The 22,026-nt window shown below is 41.6% G+C and overlaps 1 protein-coding gene and 1 long non-coding RNA gene across 4 annotated transcripts in view; both read left to right on the top strand.

Moving 5' to 3' along the window:
- The window catches only part of arl15a (ADP-ribosylation factor-like 15a), a 432,264-nt gene that overhangs the window by 319,726 nt on the left and 90,512 nt on the right, over positions 1-22,026 (top strand). The gene's annotated exons all lie outside the window — the stretch shown is intronic.
- On the top strand, positions 1,119-13,744 carry LOC117510868. The gene is made up of 3 exons (XR_004560830.1): positions 1,119-1,266; positions 5,296-5,300; positions 13,733-13,744. It is a non-coding gene; the product is annotated as an uncharacterized LOC117510868 (long non-coding RNA).

Below are 22,026 nucleotides of genomic sequence, written 5' to 3'. Positions count from 1 at the left end.
AATGTTATATTTAGTCATAAATTCTTGGTGTTTCGTAACAATATCTTCTGTGTGACTATTATAAGACATATATGTTTGTGGGTTAGTCCCATCACTAGTGTTGAGTTCCTTTAAAACTACATCTAAGTAATATTTTTTTGCAAAATATTAGGATATTGTTGCTGCCTTTATCTGCTGGTACTAAAACAAAACGTCTTTGAAAGTTATTTAGGTATTCTAGGCAAACCTTGTCTGACAGTACATGTTTTTATATGGATTTTTCCTTTTTTCCTAAGTCTCTCTATCTTAATTTGAACTGTTTCTAATACTCGACCTTCCCATTCGTCCAATGTTCTAGTATCTACTTTTTCTTTTTTAGCCCAACGTTTTTTGTAATCCTTAATGGCTTTTTTAACTATTATGAGGTTTGTGTCCCAGTTAATATTATTTTGTTCACTAAATGATGGTCCTTTACTAAGTAATTTTCTAAGCTTCCTGTTCTCAATTATTCTGAGATTACCGGTTATTATATGTCCTAATGAATGCATGCATTATTTTTTTTTTCTCAGTATATAAGTTGTGCCAGAGTATAAGCTTCAACACAAGTAAAAACACTTCTGAAAATATTGAAATTTTATATTTTAGTGTAAAATTTGTAATTGCTAAATTTTTCAGAGTATAAGTCACACCTGTTAAAAAAATGTCTATTGAAGACAGAAAACCCATATATAAGTCACACCAGAGTGTAACAGGCCTGTCACATTTTGACGATTTAGCCAGCATATGCTAACATATGAAAAATACACCAACTACGCTGGCATATGTCTAATAAGTTATGGGTAAGGTTTTTATAAGTTAAGCGCACGTTGAAGCATGCTTGTATTCATCGTAATACAGCGAGTTTGTCAAAAGATTTTGGGCATGCACAATATTTTTGACGCATGCCAGCGTATGGCTGATACATCCCACATACTTGGGCCATAGGTTGCAGGTAATTTGTGCGATTGTTGACACACATATCTTGTAAGTTACTCATAAGTCGAAATACGTCCATTGAGAAGAAAGAAGTCCCTCTGTGTTGTCTGCCCAGTGCATTTCTCAGCCTGAACCAGAGAATGCCAGTGCTTTGTTCTACAACAAGAAAATGTACTTATTTTAAATGTTCAAAGAGTCACAGCACCTCATTCATTCATATCAGCATTTACCGCAGGCATCAGTCGACTCTTCAGCATTCTGCACGCAATGAAAATAGATCCCATGATCCACCGAGACAAAACTAAAATTAAAGTAAATTTAAAAAGGTTGAATCACTCTGTTTGGTCTCCGTGTGGAGGGGAGAGACCACGCGACAGTGTATGCGTGCTCCATTACGTGCTTGTCAACATCTACGTGCTCCGCCTGCCAAACAAAAGGGTTCTGTCAGCAGTGGGAATGCAAACCAAGCCAGACTTGACTGTTCCGACCTGGACCGCTCGGAGAAAATGGGTCTGTCAGTATACACTGGCTAAATTGTCAGCAGCATAACTTATTTGATGTATCCAGCGTATTTTTCATATGTCGGCACATGCTGGCTAAATCGTCAAGGTGTGACAGGGCCCTAAGCTGGAGTCTGAGTCATACCTTGTTCTGAATTATGAGCTCTTGAATTTGGAATTTTTTTTGCACTGTTGAAGTATACTTTATATTATAATGATATTTATTTTTTATTATTAGAATTTATTTTGTTTAGTGCTTTTGTTACTGGAAAAGTCCTATTAATAGTCATTATAATTATTATTATTAAAAAAAAATGTTTTTGTTTTTTTTGTTGTTTTGTTTTTTTGTATATAAGTCGCAGGACCTCCTCCCATACTAGTAAGAAAAACAAAAGAAAAGAATCCAACTTGTACTCTGGAAAATACGGGAGTGTTAAACTGTAGTTAAAGAAGATATTAATATTGGGAGGGAAAATACAACGAGTAGTAATGTTAACAATACCTTTGTTCAACTGGGCCATCTCAGTGCTGCACCTGTAGGGCACGCGGATCCCTGCACAGTGGACAAAAAGTGCTACACCCAGCGTGACCAGTTGAATGAAATTGGGACCCTGTTGTGGCACCAATTTGTGTTATCACATGATATAATGCCAATGTTGCTGACCAAGTGGCAGTTTTGCTGCATGAATAGAAAGCAGCAATGATGAGGAAAGAAAGGATGATGTGATGAGATTATATGCAGTTGCTGCAGCTGTTGGACTATCAAGGTTGTCTTAATTTTCTATTTTCTGCTTATGATTACTGAACCCCTGTAGATTTTCCTCATTAGTGCCCACTGGAAAGTCACTTGGTTCTAATTTATTTCTGGTTTGGGGTGGATGTACACGATTGTTCAGTTCCTATAACAATTACCACAGATGTCCTGAAACTACTGTTATACTACTGTTTTATGTTGCCTCACATTCCCAGTTCTTGCAGTATGTAATATATATGTGTGAGTGTGTGTGTATGTATGTATGTACGTATATGTGTGTGTGTATGTATATGTGTGTGTGTGTGTGGTGTGTGTATATATATATATAATTATGAACTCAAAGAGCTAAAACTTTTTCCACATACACAATATCACCATTTCCCTCAAATATTGTTCACAAACCAGTCTAAATCTGTGATAGTGAGCACTTCTCCTTTGCTGAGATAATCCATCCCACCTCACAGGTGTGCCATATCAAGATGCTGATTAGACACCATGATTAGTGCACAGGTGTGCCTTAGACTGCCCACAATAAAAGGCCACTCTGAAAGGTGCAGTTTTATCACACAGCACAATGCCACAGATGTCGCAAGATTGAGGGACGTGCAATTGGCATGCTGACAGCAGGAATGTCAACTAGAGCTGTTGCTCGTGTATTGAATGTTCATTTCTCTACCATCAAGCCGTCTCCAAAGGCGTTCAGAGAATTTGGCAGTTCATCCAACCAGCCTCACAACCGCAGACCACGTGTAACCAGCCCAGGACCATCCACATCCAGCATGTTCACCTCCAAGATCGTCTGAGACCAGCCACTCGGACAGCTGCTGAAACAATCGGTTTGCATAACCAAAGAATTTCTGCACAAACTGGTCAGAAACCGTCTCAGGGAAGCTCATCTGCATGGCTCGTCGTCCTCATCGGGGTCTCAACCTGACTCCAGTTCGTCGTTGCAACTTCGCACAGCCATTGAAGAGGAGTGGACCAACATTCCACAGGCCACAATTGACAACCTGATCAACTCTATGCGAAGGAGATGTGTTGCACTTGCATGAAGCAAAATGGTGGTCACACCAGATACTGACTGGTATCTCCCCCCCCCAATAAAACAAACTGCACCTTCAGAGTGGCCTTTATTGTGGGCAGTCTAAGGCACACCTGTGCACTAATCATGGTGTCTAATCAGCATCTTGATATGGCCACCTGTGAGGTGGGATGGATTATCTCAGCAAAGGAGAAGTGCTCACTATCACAGATTTAGACTGGTTTGTGAACAATATTTGAGGGAAATGGTGATATTGTGTATGAGGAAAACTGTTTTAGATCTTTGAGTTCATCTCATACAAAATGGGAGCAAAACCAAAAGTGTGCGTTTATATTTTTGTTGAGTATATATATATATATATATATATATATATATATATATATATATACGTAATAATACCATTGATAATATAAAAAATAATAACCAGCATTATATTACTTTGAGAAAAAATTGTTTTTTTTTTTTTTTACAAATTGCAAAACAACAGTGTGCTCGCACAGTGTTTTCAACCCTCTACAGATGATGAAAGTGATATAGACTTATTCAGTACAACCCACACACCAGCATTCGTCCCATTGCCTTCTTAATGTGTTAAAACCTTGTTAATAACATAAGTTATTAATTTAAAAATGCAGCTCCAACCACCTGAAAATCACAAGATTTCAAATCAAGATTATGAATTAAACAGTTAATTGTTCAACCTGACTTGAACATTTTATTCCTTTAAATATTTACACTTAAATGGTGAATACAGAGAGAAATATATACTTGTTTTTACTGATGTAAAAGGTAATATGGGTATTACGCTTTTGGTGTTTGTGTGTGTGTGTGTGTGTGTGTGTGTGTGTGTGTGTGTGTGTGTGTGTGTGTGTGTGTGTGTTGTGTGTGTGTGTGTGTGTGTGTGTGTGTGTGTGTGTGTGTGTGTGTGTAAAATATTATCCTTTCAGCTATCTTTGTGCAGGCAAAATCTTTTTTTTTTCTTTGAAATCTTTTTTTTTCTTTCTTTCAGGGAGAGCACACTTGTTCTCCCTGTTTATCATTAGTATTTTATATGATTGTGTGTCTTTTTTTAATTCCTTTTATCTATTTTACTTCTTTTACTTATTTTATGTTTAAATTGTTTTATTGTGTTTTAATCTTATTTCATTGTATTCTCCTTTTAAATGATGTTTGTGAAGCGGCTTGAGGCGATTAGTCATGATTTGGCGCGATATAAATAATTATTATTATTATTATTATTATCTTTGCTCATGGTAGTGTTTTTGTTGGGAAAGTGTAGTGACACGGATCCACAACAGGGGGCGCAAATGATCGAACAATGAAAGAGTCGAATATGAACACTTTACTGTTGTGAAAGAGCACAACAAAAACACAGAGGATTACAGAATTTGAGCAAACAGTCAATACACAAAGGTGACGTGTGGGCAGGCTCGAGGATAGAAGACGTCTGTCCTGAGAAGAACCGGAACCACATGATTTCCTCCGCCACCGAACCTGGAGAATACTGGAGCCGCCAAGTTCCGAGTCCCCAGGTGGCCACCGTCTCCGAGTGTCGGATCTGGTACTGCTGGCGAGGAGCAAAAACAGTCATATGTGGGTGCGTGCACACCCAGTAACAACAATGGTGGGAATTCCACCTCCACCTCTAACACACACTCGTGCAGCTCCTGTCTAACCACTTATCTGGTTGGGGTGTGAAGCGAAGCCGTCGCTGATCACACCAAACGCCAATCTCTCAGATAGGGAACACCACAGGAAAGTGGCTGCAAAAAGAGTTCAGACTAAGACACAGTTAAGGCTGAGAATATTACCTTCACAGGTAGATGATATCTCGGCAACGAGGTGGAGATGACGTCCGGTTTTTATGGAGTGGAATGATGAAGTGTAGATGGATGACAGCTGTCATGAGATAATGAGTGACAGCTGTCACCCCCGGCTGTGTCCGTGGCGGCAGTGCCCTCTCGTGCCTGAAGCCCGCACTTCAGGCAGGGTGCCCTCTGGTGGTGGGCCAGCAGTGCCTCCTCTTCTGGCGGCCCACACAACAGTTTTAGTGAGCTGAGAATCATGTAATACAAATATTTGTTCAGTTTAGTGCATGTGAGCGGCCACTGCTCATTGGAGACAAATAGGGCATGGATTGGACCTGATTGTCTCATTGCTCAACACTCTTCCATCACTGTTGTGTGTGCAATGGATGAGTGAATGTATGTAAACACTTCTCTGGGTTCTAGCACAGCTCACAGTGCTCCAATGATGTGGATTTGCATGTCACAGACTTAAGATAACAGTTTACTGACAGGAATTGCTCGGTCTAAGAGATCCAGTTATTCTGTCACTTAAAACAATCTCCATTGCCAAAGAGTTGCAAAAGCAATCTACCAAGATCAAGTGAAAAACAGATTGTAATATACTATATGTATGAAGTGAATTTAATATGTATGTATGTGTGTGTGTGTGTGTGTGTGTTAAACTGTGAAAGTAACTAAACTGTCTACTGATGTTTGCATTTCTCAGAAGTGTTCCAGTAATTGCTATCATAATGGAAACACTGCCACTTCCTCAGATTTCAACTTTCAAAAATCAGGGAGGAAAGTGGCCGTTTTGTCATCTTGACAGCTAGGACAACAGAGAAAGTGAGCGAAAAGGCATGGGCCGGGTGGGCTTCCTCGACTGAGCAGAGAGAATAAAGAAAGGGGAGTAATCTTCTCTGTCTGGTACATTACCCATGAATGAGACCTGAGCACGTCGGGGGACTCGTAGAGGATGCACTCTGGCCTCAAGACACAAAGAAAGAGCATTGCCAGTCACTTTGTAGCACTTAAATCCGCCGATCCTGTACTCAGATTATTCAGTTCCGACATTTCTGGGATTCCCTCCTCCCCAACGTGACTTCCTCAACAATTATGTGATTTCCATCCATTACAATGCTTTAGCATTATTTAAATTAATTTAAATTAGACATTTGTGAAAGCTTAGTGTGACTCCAGCACCTCAGTTAGCTTTAATTAATGCTGTATCCTACAGAAAATGTAGTTCAAATCAAGCAGCCAACATGTTTTAAAACAAAGTCTTTGTGTCCACGTGTACATTTTATGTCAGCTGGAAGGAGCGATTCCTGAAATATGCAGAAGAGGCATGCACGCTCTTCCTTCTTTTTCTTTGTTCTAATGCTATCCCTCATCTTGTCCATCTTTTCTGTCCCTTAAGTTTCTGTTCCCAAGGCCTGAAGGGGGATTATGTCGCGGCGATTTCTGTCTGTCCGTCCCTCCTCATTAGGGTATAATCGTTCTGAAATTAACTCCTCTCACATTTTTAGGAGGTATTTCATGAAACTTGGTATAAGTCCTTGTTGTAGGTTGGTAATACCCTTATTATCATATCATTCAATTTGAGCCCATTTTACCAGAGTTATGGCCCTTGATTAACAAATCTAGGCTCCGTCAGTCTCAAGAGTGGATACCTGCATTCTGAAATTAACTCCTCTCACATTTTTAGTAGTACTTTCATGTAACTTGGTACAAATCTTTGTTATGGGTTGGTTATACGTTTGTTTTCATATCGCTCCAGTTGGGTTTATTTTGCCAGAGTAAAGGCTTTTGATAAACAAAGCTAGACTCCAAGTTTCATGCTTGCGTGCCTGCATTTTGAACTCAACTCCACCCACATTTTTAGTAGGAATTTCATGTAACTTGATACAAATCCTTGTTGTAGTTTGATAATACGCATATTGTAATATACTGCAAGATTTATACCTTTTCACAGAGTTATGTCCCTTGATTATCAAACCTACACACTGTCAGTTTCATGAGTTGGTGCCTGCATTCTGAAATCAACTCCTCTCACATTTTTAGGAGGAAATTCAGTAAACTTGGTACAATTCCTTGAAATTTTATCACAATGTAGCAAGCTTGTACAAAAGCAGAATTTGCCAGCAGGGATATTGTGTCTCAGCGAACTCTTCTTACCAATGTTAGTGAGTGAGCACCTTGTAAACAACTAGCCATTTGATCCCTGTACCCCATGCATGTCCACTTTTAGTAACCAAGTGGCTCCTTAATGGGGATGTCCCTGCTGGCCTGGCATGGATGTGTCCAGACTTGTCATACAGACGCCCCCAACAACAGGGGCCCTCTCCTGAATTATGGCAGTGCCTTAGAGGGTGTATGCTTATCTTTCAAGTAAAGTGACCATTAATATCATCTGGGCCTTCCTCTGAAAACCGTTACCACGTAGGAAACCTGATTATAGCCCTGTGGCAGGTATTTTTGGCAGGCATCATGAATAAAAGTGATGCGTTTGACATCAGTGCCTCAGTGCCAAGGGTACCAGGCTTAAATGAGCATCCTAGCAACATCTCTGTGTGTGCATAATAACCTCACTTCATAATATCTAGAGGGCATTACAAGTCATCGATCCTAATTTCCTTGTACTCCACTTGAAATCTATCAAGTTGTTTTCTGTTTAATCAAATTTACATTACTGAATCAACAAAAGATGTAGACATAAGTTGATACCAAAACTGAATAAAATCGGCGGTATTGGATCAAATTGAATACAGTTAAAGCTGCAAAAATCATCTATCACTTCATCTGTAGTGACTGAATGTCATGAGGTTTTACATCATATCAAATCAAGGAATGCTAATGTTGTCATGGTCGGGATGTGTTGATACTAATTCAAGTATTGGTACATCGATAAGGATTTCGTAATCCACATGCACCTGCTGGTATGGTGTAAATGGTGTTTAAGCTATACCATTCTGACTCACTCATCTTCAACCACTTAGTCCAATTAAGGGTCGCAGGTGGCTGGAGCCTATCCTAGCAGTCATACGGCGTGAGGTGGGGTATACCTTGGACAGGACAGCAGCCTGTTACAGGGCCACATATAGACAAACACATTCACACTTGCACGCACACCTGCGAACGATTTAAAGTTTTCAGTCCACTTAACCTGCATGTCTTTAGATGTGGGAGAAAGCCAGAGCACCCAGAGAGATCCCACGCAAACACGGGGAGAACATGCAAACTCCACACAGAAAGGCCACAGGTGAGAATTGAACCCATGACCTTCTTCCTGTGAGGCAACAGTGCTAACCACTAATCCATTGTGCTGCCCCCTATACCATTCTGTGCTTCATTTCTTCAAAGTTGTGTACTCAGATGCATCCTTATCCAAAATATAATAACTAGCATTTTGCCCATGGGGATCCACAGGGTCTAGATTGCATAATGTTTATAAAATAGGTAGCTGAGATTTTTCAAGGGTGGTAATAAATTAAGCAATGAGTTGGAATGGCATGTAAGTCCAGAATGTTTTTAGAACCTTAGACCTCAACAGTTTTTAGAAGACGAACTCGACCCTTTTATTTCCTGTTAATTACGTAATTTGTAATGTTAATTTACTGTCTTAATGTATTTATAAATTTAGGTTATCATGTGCACACTGTTATTGTTACCATTAATATCATTGTTATTATTCTTTTATTTTATTATTAGTTCTATTTTGTCATTTGGTTTTAAATGGACTACAATGGAAATATGTTTTCACTTGTGTCATCCATGTGTTTTTAACGTATTACAGTTATATGCACTTACACTTGTGCTTTCAATATAAAGATGATTTACTGCCCCCTGCTGGAAAGGCGTGTGAGTCCAAAACGTAATCAGCAATGTTAGCTAATATTCATCGCCTCCAAAACAGTTAGTCCTATCAGTGTTTTCGTGCAGTTCATCCTTGACCCAAAATACATAAGCATGCCAAACAGCAAAGAAGTTGCACGCACAGCTGCTGTAAGCAGGTGTTTTGAATTTGATAAAAACAGTGGCTGAAGACATTAAAACCACTAAACATTTCACTCATGGTACCAGCATGAAACATAAGTCACTCATGGTAAGAGCAATATGAGACTTATCTAAACTGACAAAATCAATTGAGCTACAAAAACACAATAAATCAATAGCACTAACAACACTGTTAAACTAACATAAACCACAATATTTAAAACCCCAAAACTCCAAAAATATTTGTTCTATCAGTTGATAGAATAAATATTTTCCATTTTCGCAGCATTCATTGTTGACCCAAAATACATAAGCCTGCCAAACAGCAAATGTCAACACTCCCCGGTTTTTGCGTGATTGAAGCCATACACACGCACACAGGCACGCACACAGAGGCCACTTGGCTATTATAGATTAAATTGAAAACAGTAGTCACACTTTGCTGTGAAAATATAAAATGTTGTGGGGAGTCAGGTTTTAAAAGCCCTGGTCCCACCGAATAATGAAAGCTGAATAATAAGCCACGCAGCATGTTTCTTTGCTACGAGAGGGTTTCTTCAACTATTGTGTAGAGTAGTGGCTCTGGGTGGCATTAGAGGCATTATCTTCAGTTAACAAGGCTCCTCTCTGAGCGTGGCGCTAATTTCAAGATGTTCAAAATTTCGCAACAACAATGTGGGGCAGTTTGTGTACGAGGTACTACGATGACTTAGAGACATTTGCGTGGTGCTTACGAGGCTGCTAAAAGCCCATTATCCCAGCGCCTGGCAGCTACGCAGGACCTGAGAGGCTATTTTTTGAGCGGCTGCCCTCTTGCGCACACAATTCCACCTGCTCTGTGCACTGGATGCTGTATATAAAATAATTATTTTGTAGCGGATTAATCATTTTCTGCCAAACCTTGGATGCTGAAAACACCTCTAATCGCTTCTGGAATCACAGAGAACTGTTTCATCTGGACACTTTTTTTCCCCTCTCTTTCCTGCTCCATGTGGAATGTATTTTGAACAGCTTAAGAAAACTATTTTTAATGTTTTTATAGCTTGATAAAACAGTTCCTAGCTGTAAAAGTATGTCTATGGTTGATTTAATATCTTGTTAATGTATCACATGAGCTCCGCTGTGTGTGTGCACTGCACACTGAGGCAGTGACTCATCACACTCCAAAGGAGCATTTAGGCAGAAGCCAGCTCACAAAAGAGTGATTTTTCAGTCAATAATGGACGAACACAAAGTTAAAATTTGGATGACTGTGTGATAGTGGCTGTGTGTTTAAACCCACGGAGGAAATAACTCCAGTGAAGCCGCTAAAAGCAGCGCAGAGCTGTGCAGCAACACAGAAGGAGAGCGTGCAAAAAAGCGATTTTGAAGACATAACACAAAGTTAAACGTTGTGTCACGGTGACTTGTAAGCTGCAGAAGAAATAAAGCAATTTTTTGGGGGGGAAAGTGATCCACATGAGTTGCGACAGCGGGTGTATATAATTATACACCTCGTGTATGCAGAACGACAGCATGCGCGCAAAAAAAATTTGCTGAAATAAACGGACGAACACAAAGTTATAAGTCGGATCACGGTGTGAACATGACTGTGTTTAAAGCCAGCGAAAAAATAAAGCCAGGTAGCCACAGATGGAAAGGAAGCCAGTGAGAAGGAGCACAGAGGGCTGTCCAGGAATGCAGAACAGCAGCGTGTGTGCAAAAGACTGATTTTGCAGAAATAAAGAGATGAACATAAAGTTAAAAGTGGGATCACGATGTGTGTGTTTAAAGCAGCAGAAGAAATAAAGCCAGCGAGCAGCAGAGCCTACAAGGAGCACAGAGGCGGCTGTCCAGGAACCCTTGGTTCAGTTCCAGCTGGTCTGGTGCATTACAGGTAGACAGCAGCCTGGCGCACAGCGCACAACCGTGTGACTGTACTGGAGCATCTATTTTTGGACTGCGTTTAAAAAATGTGACATCTTTAAATGCTGCTGTGAATTGAAAACCCACACTTTAAAGGGACCAGGTGTGGGAGGGCTGGAGGTTTGGACCAAACCCATGGCTAAAGGCACCTTAGTAGCGGATACGTGATCGATGAAAACATGGGTCATTATTCGAATAATCGCTGACCCACCCATGCATGGCTCATTATTCATGGCTTATTATTCGGTGGGACCCAGGCTAAACTAGAAACCTTTTGTGCATTTTTTTAACTATACAAATACACTTATTGTTATTTTGGCATTCTTTTTAAAATGTGCTGTCAGAAACTGACTTTACGTGACATGATTTTAAAAATGGACTGATGCTTACACATAGCACACAGCTAATTCAAATCAGCTAGAATTGGGAAAAACAGCACTGTGTAAATTTACAGGTCCTGCACTCACTAGCAAGATAAAAGAAATACAGTTTGGAGCCAGGCAAAGTTTAAACTGAAACACTAGATAAATGGTAAATGGACTGCATTTATATAGCGCTTTTCCATCTGCATCAGACGCTCATAGCGCTTTACAATAATGCCTCACATTCGCCCCGATGTGCTGCCATACAAGGTACTCATTACACACAGGGAGCAACTAGTGGATTAAGGACCTTGCCCAAGGGCCGTTAGTGATTTTCCAGTCAAGCTGGGATTTGTACCGAGGCTCCTCTGGTCTCAAGCCCAACGCTTAACAACCATCACCTCCTCCTACATGTAGTATCTAGTTCACCTAGATGGAGAATAATTTTTAAAGAATTGAGCACACTGTAAAATGTCAGCATGTAGTGAAGCTGAAGGCTTTTTTTTTTCTTTCCTTTTTCTTATTCTCTAACTTGACACCCAGAGGACATGTCTGATCACAGCATCTCAGCAAGGCCTGTAACTCTGTACACAACACCAGTAATCCCAACACATGCAGTACATGCATTAAACAAACAGGCAGATGATGTGTCAGAACTCAGGAAATGTCCTAAATTTTCCAGAGGAAAATTTGCACAGTTCTTAAAAAAACAAACGTTGGCAAAAGAACAACTATGCTGTAGCCAAGAGGCAGCTTGTAAAATGTGTGAATTTTGGATGTAATATTTTTCATAAATAAGCAGACATTCTACTGATGTCTAATGAACCACGAATACTCTGTGTATTAGGTCAATAATGGCTTCAGATCTCCGGGCAGTGTGTGTGTGTGTGTGTGTGTGTGTGTGTGTGGTGTGTGTGTGTGTGTGTGTGTGTGTGTGTGTGTGTGTGTGTGTGTGTGTGTGTGTGTGTGTGTGTGTGTGTGTGTGTGTTTTAACAAATTGATGGTAAGTTACACACTAGCTCATAATACATATAATACATTTTTGGCTTTTAGAGGAGCAGTTTGTTTTGATCTGTGTTAAGCAGATGTACGCTGACATTTTAAGATTTTCTTCTGCAGAGCGATACATCCTCAACACAGACAGTGACTGCAGACAGTATTGTGTGGATCTTGGCAGACACCCCCTGAAGCGCCTTTTGAAAGAGGTTACCTTGTTTGCCCCTTGAGCTATTTTCGCTCTGCCTCTCTGTCTGGACTTGCCAGTCTGTGAAAATACTCCTCACTAACCTTACCTCCTCCTCCTGTTCGCCCTTCCATATCATGTCTGTCATGACATCATCAACATTGGGTACCCAAAGCAGACAGCAGAAAAATGGGCGTTTGTTTAATAAGCATTATTAACACACCTGCTTCACAGCACATTCCTTATTACATGGTCTAATAGGACAGACACTTTAAGTAGGATTAGTCAAGCCTGGGGGCCTACACCTGAACCTCAATCTTAGTCTTATATTCAGACATCCGTTGAACAAAAGAAAGTCGTGGAAAACTGTGTACTGACACCATTCTGCAAGTACCTATTTATGCTTCTTTTTTCCCCCCCTTGAAATTACTGTGTTTGATGTTTCATTTATATGTTCACACCAAAAGCTCAGTACTGTTGACCTGACATTTGCTTCTAAATCCCAAAGTAAATCCATGCCATGAAAGCAATTCTGAATCAGAAAATAAAATTGTCTGTACACACCACCCTTGTCACCTAGAATGTATTGTAAACCTCATTTGAGTATTATGTGGCATCAGCTCCATTTCAAACAGTCGTTAAGAAAAAATAATGCTGGACTGCAATAAATTTTCAAATTGGATGCATACATATGAATATTTAGTTAAAGGAGTTGCAGCCAGAGTGCCAAAATTCAGGGTGGAGACGAGTCTTTACTTGCATGTTTAAAAGTTGAAATGCACAGACTGCACAAGAACCAAACGTGTAGTGGCCTGAGGTGAGTAACCATGCTCCTGATTACCTCAGCCAGTTGCTGTTCTTATAGTTGCCGCCCTCATTGGCAAAGGTACAACATGGCATCCAATTCTCACTTTGAACACAGAAAAAATGAATGCAATATACACTGAACAAAAATATAAACACTTTTGTTTTTGCTCCCCTTTTTCATGAGCTAAACTCAAAGATCTAAACATTTTCTATATACCTATTTTTCTCAAATATTGTTCACAAATTAGTGAGCACTTCTCTGTTGCCAAGTTAATCCATCCCACCTTGCAGGTGTGGCATGTCAAGATGCTGATTAGACAGCATAATTATTAAGGAGTATGGTCTAACCTTTCCCACCTCTTGAGCTAGCACAGTGGCAACAGTGGTATGGAAAAACTGTCTTTGTTTTTTTTATCTCTTAAAAGACCGACTCACAATGAAGAAAAATGTGAAAAATCATAATTTTTTTGCTTTTTACGATGTGTTGGGGTCACAAAATTATTTAATTTTGGGTGGGCATTTAATCAACTGTAATAAAAATTTTATTAATTCAGGGTGGGTGTTTAACCACTTATGGTTGGGAAAAATAGGATGGGCTGATGCTTCAGGAGGGGTGGTCCATCGTGTGGGTATGGTATACTTTGCACATAACACATTTATATGTTACACTAAATGTTATTGAATTTTTAATCATGGCTAAGAAAATTATCATGGTAATCTGTAAATCTCATAATCTTTAATTTTATCTACAGGATTCAACATTACTTCCTCTTCTACCTCATCTTTCTGAAGGCAGCTGCTGCATCAGTATATGAGATCTGTCAATAAAGTATAGGTCCTTTTTATTTTTTTCAAAAACTATATGGATTTCATTCATATGTTTTTACGTCAGACATGCTTGAACCCTCGTGCGCATGCGTGAGTTTTTCCACGCCTGTCGGTGACGTCATTCGCCTGTGAGCACTCCTTGTGGGAGGAGTCGTCCAGCCCCTCGTCGGAATTCCTTTGTCTGAGAAGTTGCTGAGAGACTGGTGCGTTGTTTGATCAAAACTTTTTCTAAACCTGTGAGACACATCGAAGTGGACACGGTTCGAAAAATTAAACTGGTTTTCAGTGAAAATTTTAACGGCTGATGAGAGATTTTGAGGTGATACTGTCGCTTTAAGGACTTCCCACGGTGCGAGACGTCGCGCAGCGCTCTCAGCCGCCGTCGTCAGCCTGTTCAAGACATATCTCAATGTGCCAAAAAAGTGCTGATGTCCACGTCTTTTCACAATTCCTGTGCTAGTCAGACGACATACCGGATCAAGACAGCGTCCAGTTTAGAAATGAACAGCACATTCCACTGTTACAGGAGTTTTTGTCATGGAAAGAGGAGCGGAATTCCGTGCGTCGTGGTGGAGCTGCATGGCGCAAAGCAACGCCATGATGAAGCCTCACAGGACATGTTGGGGCATGTCCAGCTCATGCTCAATTTCTCGGATAATCACACGACTGAAAAGCAACCGACAGCCGTCTGAAATCCACCTGAAAGCCGTGCTGTGAGACCAACATGGAGGTGGTTTTGTGCCACGTAATGAACGGCTCCGTGGCGTGTCCCTCCGCTTTTCTTTCCATGAAAAAAACTCCTGTAACAGTGGAATGTGCCGAAAAAGTGCTGATGTCCACGCCTTCTGCCTTTTTTGTGAAAGTCAGACGACGTCCCGGATCAACAAAGCCTTCACGTTGGAAATGATCTGGTTGTTTCAGCGGGGTCTGAGCATGTCGATCAGTGCTCGGAGCGCGGCGCGCTCTCAGCAGTTGTGGGCGGTCTTTAAACTGTCTGGATCACTCCTTAATCTGTGTAATCCCCATAAAATCGTCCTTGAAAGCCATATTAATTTTCCGAACGGTGTCCACCTGGAGGTCTCTCACAGTTTCTGGAAAAAATTGATGCAGCAAAGCTCCAAATCGTTCAGACATTTATTTGCAATAAAAAAACGACGAGAGGGGTGGACCACTGCTCACACAAAGCCTGCTCACAGGCGAATGACGCAACCGACAGGCGTGAAAAAACTCACGCATGCGCACGAAGGTTCAAACTTGGCTGATGCAATCACACGTGATTCAAATCCATATGGTTTTCGAAAAAAATAAAAAGGTCGGATACTTTTCTAACAGACCTCGTATAATCAAAGTGGGGCATAATATGGATTGTTACTCGCAGTAGGGCATTTTCCCTCTCTTCTGTCAATCTGTTTCTTAGAGGGGTTTTGGTAGTGTTCACTTGATGCCTTGATCAATTTGGATAAGACACAAATCATTCCTCCACTGTCTGTTTGCTTCAGCAAATCAAATTATTGTAGCCATTTTGGCTGGAAGCTCTTTTAGCTTTTTGAAGCCATCCTGAAGTCGTCTGCTCAGCACCTTTGGAAAAAAGACAGGTGTGCGCACATCAAGATTTAACAGTTGACCAATCACAGCTCGGCTTACAATGATATCTCTGAAAATTAGACAATCAGGAGCAAGTTTACATCGCATGCAGTGGTTGACGTTTGATAATGGCAGACACCATCGTGACACTGTGGAATTACAAATATGTTGTCATTTGCAGGTAAATACAAGCTGAAAATATTAATTGAATTTGAGAATGCGTGTCCTGGGGACTTGGTGTATATATAATGTATTGCATCCAAACTTGTTGATTTCGTGTCAGGACGGCATAAGTGTGAACAATGGGATGATGATGTGATCTTTGCGGAATCAGTGGATACTCTGATTCCAACACTTGAGAAGTTGAGTGACAAATCAGCCTGTCTGTTTGTGATTGTCCTGGGTGAAGACAAAGGTTCAGGCTTTTAATGACTTCTTGGACTCTGCCAACAGAAGTGTATCTGTATATGATGAAAGTGTTGAACTTGTAGAGAGATTTGATTATCTCAGCAGTGACATGCATGTCTCTAGGTCCTCGGCCTTTGAGATCGAGAGGTGCCTGGGAAGTGTTTATGTGGTCATGAGGTTGTTGGGCAGAGGTGTTTACCAATAGCATTGCGGGGGAACCAAGGGCCAAGTCTTTGGGGTCCGGGTGCTGCCTGTCTTGCTGTATGGTGACTCTGAACACTATTGACACCATTTTTTCTACAAGAAGGTCAGGACCGGGGGATCCTACCTGCCCAGATGGAACGTATCCTGTGAGCTGCACGTGTGTATGATTGGAGGTGGAGGTTCTCCCTCCAAGAGGAATCATTAATCAAGGTTGCTGGGTGTGAGGATTCACACTCACCACCTTCTGTTTCTGTCTGCCAGCAGTACCAGGGCCGACAACGGAGGACAGAGACCACCTGGGGACTCAGGGCTTGGCGGCTTCGGTGTTCTTCAGGCCGTTGGTGGTAGAAGCGGTGTGGGCCCCGGCTCTTCGTTCATCCGAGGTCTCCTATCTTCAAGCCTGCCCGCAGTCCTCTTTTGTATGATTGGCAGCACTCTTGTTTATATTACGTTGTGTTCTTGTGCAACATTAAATTGTTACTCCTTCTCTTATCCATTGTCCGTTCATTTGCGCCCCCTGTTGTGGGTCTGTGTTACGACACCTTCTCAACACTAGGTTTTTGATTAATTAATAAGCTGGAATGGAAGATTGCTGCTAATCCTCCGCCCCGGCCCGTGCTACGAGCATTCTGACAGTTAGTGTGACTCGGGGGTGTTGACTCATTTAAACTAACATATTCATCCTGCTGTAACCAGGTTTCTGTTAGGCAGAATAAATCAATACGTTGATCAATTATTATATCATTTACCAACAGGGACTTAGAAGAGAGAGACCTAATGTTTAATAGACCACATTTAACTGTTTTAGTCTGTGGTGCAATTGAAGGTGCTATATTATTTTTTCTTTTTGAATTTTTATGCTTAAATAGATTTTTGCTGGTTATTGGTGGTCTGGGAGCAGGCACCGTCTCTACGGGGATGGGGTAATGAGGGGATGGCAGGGGGAGAGAAGCTGCAGAGAGGTGTATAAGACCACAGCTCTGCCTCCTGGTCCCAACGCTGGACAGTCACAGTTTGGAGGATCCAAGAAAATTGGCCAGATTTCTAGAGATGAGAGCTGCTCCATCCAAAGTGGGATGGATGCCGTCTCTCCTAACAAGACCAGGTTTTCCCCAGAAGCTTTGCCAATTATCTATGAAGCCCACCTCATTTTTTGGACACCACTCAGACAGCCAGCAATTCAAGGAGAACATGCGGCTAAACATGTCACTCCCGGTCTGATTGGGGAGGGGCCCAGAGAAAACAACAGAGTCTGACATTGTTTTTGCAAAGTTACACACCGATTTAATGTTAATTTTAGTGACCTCCGATTGGCGTAACCGAGTGTCATTACTGCCGACGTGAATTACAATCTTACCAAATTTACGCTTAGCCTTAGCCAGCAATTTCAAATGTCCTTCGATGTCGCCTGCTCTGGCCCCCGGAAGACAATTGACAATGGTTGCTGGTGTCGCTAACTTCACATTTCTCAAAACAGAGTCGCCAATAACCAGAGTTTGATCCTCGGCGAGTGTATCGTCGAGTGGGGAAAAACGGTTAGAGATGTGAACGGGTTGGCGGTGTACACGGGGCTTCTGTTTAGGGCTACGCTTCCTCCTCACAGTCACCCAGTCAGCCTGCTTTCCCGACTGCCCGGGATCTGCCAGGGGGGAACTAACGGCGGCTAAGCCACCTTGGTCCGCACCGACTACAGGGGCCTGGCTAGCTGTAGAATTTTCCACGGTGCGGAGCCGAGTCTCCAATTCGCCCAGCCTGGCCTCCAAAGCTACGAATAAGCTGCACTTATTACAAGTACCGTTACTGCTAAAGGAGGCCGAGGAATAACTAAACATTTCACACCCAGAGCAGAAAAGTACGGGAGAGACAGGAGAAGCCGCCATGCTAAATCGGCTAAGAGCTAGTAGCTACGCAACCTAGCGGATTCCTAAAAACACACAAAGTGAATAATGTGTAAATAATTTAGAGGTGATTCAGCAGAAGGAGTGCCTTAATTAAGGCACCAGACAGGCCATGAAGCAGCACAGGTAACGCACGACAACAGCGAACGCACGACAACGGTGCTAAAATAAAATAAAAATCGACTAAACACGCTGTGGAGCAGCACAGGTAACGCACGACAACAGTGCCAAAAAAAAAATAAAAACGAAAGCGTTAGCAAGCTAGTTAGCTTGCCAACGCTGATGAAAGTTAGCTGATAAAAGTGCTCCGTCGCGATGTTTCGACCGTTAGAGGTCTTCCTTAGGCGTTGGAGCACAGTGAAAAAGTAAAAAAAAGTAAAAAAGTCTTGAAAAAGACTGTTAGTTCAAAGTCCAAAGCAGCAGGTAGCAGTCTCTGTGTAAACAGTCCCAACAGAGAGCCAAAATTCTGATGCAACGTCTTCCTCCTTCCTCCGCCTAGGAGATCAACCACCTATTTGAGTGATATTTGAGAAGTGAAATGGAATTTCTAGTATTTACAGAAAGTGTGCAATAATTATTTAAACAAAATTAGGCAGGTGCATAAATTTGGGCACTCCAACAGAAAAAATACATCAGTATTTAGTAGATCCTCCTTTTAGTAGAGCCTCTAACTTTAACAACATTCCCAGTACCAGCACTGGCCACACAGCATGATGGAACCACCTCGAAATTTTATTGTAGGTAGCAAGTGTTTTTCTTGGAATACTGTGTTCTTTTTCTGCCCCTTGTTATGTCCAAATAACTCAGTTGGCTTGTCCAAATGTGCTTTAGCATACCTCAAGCGAATCTGTTTGTGGTGTGTATGTAGAAAAGGCATACTCTGCATTACAGCATCATACAGCATCTCTTTGTGCAAAGTGCGCTGTATAGTTGAACGATGCACAGAGACACTATCTGCAGCAAGATCATGTTGTAGGTCTTTGGAGCAGGTCTGTGGGTCAACTACGACTGTTGTCCCATTCTTCGCTTCAGCTTATCTGAGATTTTACTTGGCCTGCCACTTCATTTCACTTCTCAAATATCACTGTGTTCGTCTGCTATATGATATCTTTAACTGAAATTGGTGATCCAAACAACCAATGATTTATAAAGGAAAATCATGGAAATCATTAGGGGTGCCCAGACTTTTACATACCACTGTACAGTGCAGCATCCAGTGGGATAAAGCGGGTCGTATTGGCACGACATATTGCGCAGCAGTGCAGGGTTCAAGTTCGTGCAAGTGTCGAGGTGTTTTAAGAATGTCTTGGGATCACTTGCAGCCCCTTTCTGTGTGGAGTTTGCATGTTTTTCCTGTGTTTGTGTGTGTTCCCTCCGGGTGCTCCAGCATCCTCCCACATCCAAAGACATGCTGGTTAGGTGGATTAGAAACTTTAAATTTGTTGGGAAGGTGTCGTAGCACGGACCCACAACAGGGGGCGCAAATGAACGGACAATGAGTAAGCCAAAAAGTAACAATTTAATGTTGTGATAATACACAACTAAATTTACAGAAATTTGCACAGTCAATTAACACCAGGTGACGTGTGGGCAGGCTCGAAGATAGAAGACCCCCGACTAGAGAGAAGCCGCGTCCCACACGGCTTCCACCACCAACGGTCTGAAGAACACCTGAGCCACCAAGTCCCGAGTCCCCAGGTGGCCTCTGTCTTCGGCTGTCGACCCTGGTACTGCTGGCAGAAAGCAGAGATAAGATGTATGAGTGTGAGTCCGCACACTCAGTAATCCACAGTCCATACACAGTTAGGAGGGAGCACCTCCACCTCCAATCACACACACTCGTGCAGCTCCTGGTCAACCACTTATCTGGGTTGGGGTGTGAGGCGAAGCCGTCGCTGTCACACCAAACGCCAATCCTCCAGACAAGCCAACACTCCAGGAAAACGGCTGCAATAGAAGTTCAGGTTATACATACAAAGTGTCAGTCAGCAGAGAAATTACCTTTTCAATGGTAGTCGATTTCTCGGCGGGGAGGTGGAGTTGCAGTCCGGCTTAAGTAGTGGTGTAGATGAGTGACAGCTGGTGCGATGAGTGACAGCTGTCACTTCCTCTGGGTCTGGCGCCCTCTCGTGCTTGGAGCCCGCACTCCAAGCAGGGCGCCCTCTGGTGGTGGTGGGCCAGCAGTACCTCCTCTTCAGCGGCCCACATAACAAAATTGACTGTACATGTGAATGTCTTTGTCTGTCTATATGCAGGCCTGTGATGGACTGGCGTCCTGTCCAGGCTGTACCCTGCTTTCACACTGTGGCTGCTGGGATAGGCTCCAGCCCACCTGTAACCATTGATTGGAGTAAGCAGGCATAGAAAATGAATGAAAAAGGGAAATTTTTGAACATCTTGAAAATCCTACCATTGTTTAAACAATGACATTATGAAAGAACCACAGACACCCTCCTGGGCCAAAGAACCACAGACACCCTCCTGGGCCTTTTTTTTTTTTTTTTCTTTTCAAGGTAGGGACAAGGTTTCAAACTGTGACCTTCCGGGATGCATATCTGTGAAAGTGAGAAAAGGGCTTTAGGATGTGTGGTAAAAGATTAGGAGTCTTTTATTTTCCCATATTTGCAAGACATTAAATGCTTTTTAACTTCTTCCTGCTCTAATTCAATTTCTCCTTTGCTGTCTTTTGTGAAGAAGGGGCTTTCCATGACACAAAATTCATGATATTGTTTACTCTTTTCTTTGGTAATCCTAGCCTGTGGAAAGATGGAATCTGTTTGTCACCTGTGGGAATGAACTGTCAGTCTTTTACAACAGAGAGCATGGCATCCTAACACTCACATTCTCTGTTTAACATTGTGCACATCCAGACAATGGCGCATTTAACAGAAACCTTAGAGTAATAAGCTCTTGTAATGGAGGCCTTTTGAAGTAATGCATGGGTGTTGAGGGCCATTATTATTTACTTAACATGTACGTCTTTCAGATATGCTCACACCTTCGGCACAGTTACTTCACCGCAAACCACCGTATTGAGGTGTATAGTTTTTCTATGTGTTTCTGATTGTTTAAATGAGGCAGGTGATATCCCTGTGGTACTTCAGTGAAATGTGGATGGTTTAACAGACCCAAAGGGAGAGCCATACTATGAAAATTAATAGCTGTTTACGCAACTAGGCAAGCCATTGGAAAGGTTTGGAACAGGTTTAATCAATTACCACAACAATGCTCCTTCAGCAAACCATGCTGTATCTACTTGATTTGCTTTCATTTTTTTTTTAATCAGCTCTTAAGTATGCTGGGGTCTGAGGCCTGAGTAGATATCTTTCCTTTTCATTAGGTGTTAGATACTGTAAATATTGCTCTGTGCTGTTAACCCAAAATGTTACTTTGATTTACAGAGCAATTTCTTTATATTCATTAATTCCTGATACACAGTGTTTGGTGGAGGCTTTAAACCACAAGAAATTTTGAATTATATCAGCAATTGCATCTTCTGTCTGTTGTTACTTGTAACAGCACTGATGCTGTTGAATCTATTGGAACAAAAAAGGACAATGGTGATGCAGTCTGATTTCATTATATCGCAGACAGCTTCTCTGTTTCCTTTGTTTAAGACACATTTGAGACATTTGTTTAAGAAAGCTTTCAAGATTCTTGGGATTAGTGATAATTATTTAAGATTCCCAGTATTGCTTTGCCAGTCACTGACTGTTTAAAGCTGAAATCAATTATGTAACAGCATAGTTGTATCTTTTAGCCTAACATTTGTTTGACTCGGTCATCAACTGTATATATTTATCACTGTCATTAT

The sequence above is a fragment of the Thalassophryne amazonica genome, chromosome 5, assembly GCF_902500255.1.
Source record: "Thalassophryne amazonica chromosome 5, fThaAma1.1, whole genome shotgun sequence".
Lineage (NCBI taxonomy): Eukaryota > Metazoa > Chordata > Actinopteri > Batrachoidiformes > Batrachoididae > Thalassophryne > Thalassophryne amazonica.
This window is presented reverse-complemented; position numbering and strand designations above follow the sequence as displayed.